Source organism: Myotis davidii, unplaced genomic scaffold, assembly GCF_000327345.1.
Source record: "Myotis davidii unplaced genomic scaffold, ASM32734v1 scaffold902, whole genome shotgun sequence".
Taxonomy (NCBI): Eukaryota; Metazoa; Chordata; class Mammalia; order Chiroptera; family Vespertilionidae; genus Myotis; species Myotis davidii.
In genome coordinates, this window is record NW_006293951.1 from 1,352,116 (window position 1) to 1,355,649 (window position 3,534).

Sequence of the window (3,534 nt, forward strand, 5' to 3'; positions counted from 1 at the left end):
CATATACTTTATAACTATAAAGGCAATGCTTACTAAAATGCATTTTATTTTCAAAATTGAGCTCTCAGCTATTAAAGTATATATACATGTTTTGGGACACCCTGAATTTACACACATAAAACTAGTTCATGAGCTAGATGCAAGTATATATACTAAGACATATTTATTAGTACATTAATATATATGTTTTATTTTAAATGAGTAAAAATGCATTTACTTTCCACTATTTATAAGCCTCTATTTTAAAAAAAATATATATATATATATATACATATATATTTATTGATTTCAGAGAGGAGTGAAGAGGGGGAAAGAGAGACAGAAACATTAATGATGAGAGAAAATCATTGATTGTCGCCTCCTGCATGCCCACAACTGGAGATAGAACCAGCAACCCAGGCATGTGCCCCAGATAGAAATTGAATCTGGGACCCTTCAGTCTGCAGGCCAACACTCTATCCACTGAGCCAAACTGGCTGTCTTTATTTTTGACTGTAAAGATTTTAGTCTTATTTTTAGCATTTATTTGAATATGGAGCTATTTCAAAAACTGCCTGTTGCTGAATGTGTTTAAGGCTCATTTTATAGGAAAGAATAAAACTAATTTCCACCAGAAGCATTATTAAAAACCTTAATAATATGTGATTATAAATTTTTCTTTTCTGCTTTCCCATTAATTTGGTAACTTGACCTGTATTTATAATTAGGTAATATTTTTCCTTTAGAATAGCTATTTTTTTTTTGGTAAATGGCTTCATTTAAAGTACTTTAATACATATTACTTAATATGTTTTTCTTATAATGCTATTTATAATATATGCATACACTTTATATTTATAAAACAACTAGTGGCCCAGTTCATGAATTTGTGCACACTGAAAGGAAATTAATTAGAAGAAATATTTTAATATCACTATTTGCCCTTTCTCTATAATAGAAGTGTCAACCAAATTCACTATCGACAATGACAGATAGAAACATGTGCATGCAAATAGTGCCAGCAAGAGCTTTATATGTATCACACATGTGCGAGTCAGCTTAGCCTTTTATATCTATAGATAAACTTGCTTAATTAGACCTGCTTTCTGATTTTGCTAAACTTTTTCCAGCCCAGCGAAGCACCCCAACTTCTCTTTCCAGTAATTGTCAGCAACACAGCAGTAAATATCAACACGAAGCAGATTATTATTGTAGATCATGCAGGGAGAACAAAGGGTAAAATATTTAACTACAGCAGTGTTTGACTATATTCTGTGCAGTGAGAAAACCTGAAGTCATTTTGAAGGTCCACCGTTACTTCTTTTCAGTCGGGTCAAGTTTCTAAGTTTTCTAAATCTCCATTTTCTGGCTAATGAAAAGAAAATATGATTCCACCGAGTCTCCTATCTACCTACTCCAGGACTTCAGTGAGGATCGAATGAGATGAGGCTCGTGAAAACACTTCACAGACATTTGGTTACAGTGTGAAATGTTTCCTATAAACTGCCTATAAAGCAAGTCCTGTTCCTGGGCTGAAGAAACTGCAAGGAGGCTAGTTGCTAGGGAGAGGAAGCTGAGCGTTGCCACATGATGTCATTACCTTGATGGTTGGACACTTAGCACATTACACACACACACACACACACACACACACACACACACACACACACTCTTGAATATTAGAAAGAGCTACATCAGACTCCTGTCGGAATTTTCATTAGTGACAGTAGCACTGGAATTTCTGGTGAGATTTTGCTGTCTGTATCACATCTCATGTATTACAACTGAAAATGATTAGTCAAAGACAGATGACTACCTGGCTCATAAATACCCCACTAAGAAGATGATGCACTTAAGAAGTTTCAAGTGTCAAAGTATTTAATTACTGTGGTTGGTGATATTAGGGCTATAACAGAAGTTTTGATTTAACCTTAAGCAAAGAGGCCAGAAAGAAGTCCGTAGATTTTTGAACATGTGGGTGTGAAATAGTCAGTTAGTTGCTCCTCATTCTTTCTTTCTATCTATCTATCTATCTATCTATCTATCTATCTATCTATCTATCTATCATCTATCATCTATTTATCTATCTAATCTATCACCATACCGAAGACTTCATACATAGTAGAATTTGATACAAGAGAAGAAGAGAAGGCAAGGCCCCTTTGCAGATCGTTAAGAATGTATTATATTAACAAGGAAGGCCGGTATCTTTCTGAAACAAAACAATGTTTGTAATTTTGTCCCTAAGAATGTTTCTTAACCATTTTTTGTGTACTTTTGCTTTTTCTCATTTGAGTGCCTGTTCGTTTTTTTTTTTTTTTCCCCTGCCTACCTCTCCCTGATCCCATCTGTTTTTCTTCCCTCTGCTTTAGATAGGTTGACTACACCTTTCTGAGTCTTCTCTTTTAATAGCTTTTGTCCCCAGTGGCCCCTAAATTGCGTAGTGAGTCCATTCTGACAGCATTGACTATAGAGCTCTTTTAATTAAGTAAGAAGCATGTGTTCCTTTAGATGGGCGAGGATACTACCAGGAAAGGGATGGCACTCTGCCATAATTCTTATAATGAATACTTGATCTCTTTAAATATTTCTATTTTGACATCTTAATAGAAACAAACCTTCTTGCCTTAAAGGGAGAAGATAGACTCAAAGGCTTTACAAAAGAGAGTATTTGCTTGTGGGGGTTAAGTGCACAATGTTCATTATGGCAATTCTCATGTTCATGACTGTTAGAGAGAATCCTGTCTTTAGAATACGTCACGACTAAAGATTGGTGAGGACCGGGTTTATGTATTGTTCTAACCAAGACTATTTTAAACATTTTTAAAAAATATATTTTATTGTTGTTGTTTTTTTATAGAGAGGAAAGGAGAGGGATGGAGAGTTAGAAACATAGATGAGAGAGAAACATCCATCAGCTGCCTCCTGCACACCCACTACTGGGGATGTGCCTGCAACCAAGGTACATGCCCTTGACCGGAATCGAACCTGGGACCCTTCAACCCGCAGGCTGATGCTCTATCCACTGAGCCAAACTGGTTAGGGCTATTTTAAACATTTGCTATCTGACTTGCCCACTCTCATTTAAGCTCCAAGGTAGACTATAAATCATCACACCCGTACTGACACCCAGAGATTTGAGACGAAAGCTTACCCACTTTATCACTCTGTTTTTTAGGGTTTGTCTTTCAGCAAGGTCCCTTTTTCAGATTTCCAGGAGACAGCAAAAGCTTCCATATTTCAAACGGAAAGAGCTGTGTGTGGGCCAGGTTTTAACCCACTTTTAAGTAGGAAAGAGAAATGGGAAAAGGAAAGGGAGGGAAATTCCTGAAAACATGTTATTTAAAATATATATATATTTATTGATTTCAGAGAGAAAGGGAGAGGGAAAGATATAAACATCAATGACAAGAGAGAATCATTCATCAGCTGCCTCCTGCACACCCCACATTGGGGATGGAGCCTGCGACCCAGACATGTGTCCTGACTGGGAATGGAACTGTGACCGCCTGGTTCATAGGTCGACACTCAACCACTGAGCCACACGGGCTGGAC

At 36.8% G+C, this 3,534-nt stretch overlaps 1 protein-coding gene across 1 annotated transcript in view; it reads left to right on the plus strand.

Annotated features, from left to right (window-relative positions):
- The window catches only part of CPNE8 (copine 8), a 186,965-nt gene that overhangs the window by 93,220 nt on the left and 90,211 nt on the right, over positions 1-3,534 (plus strand). The gene's annotated exons all lie outside the window — the stretch shown is intronic.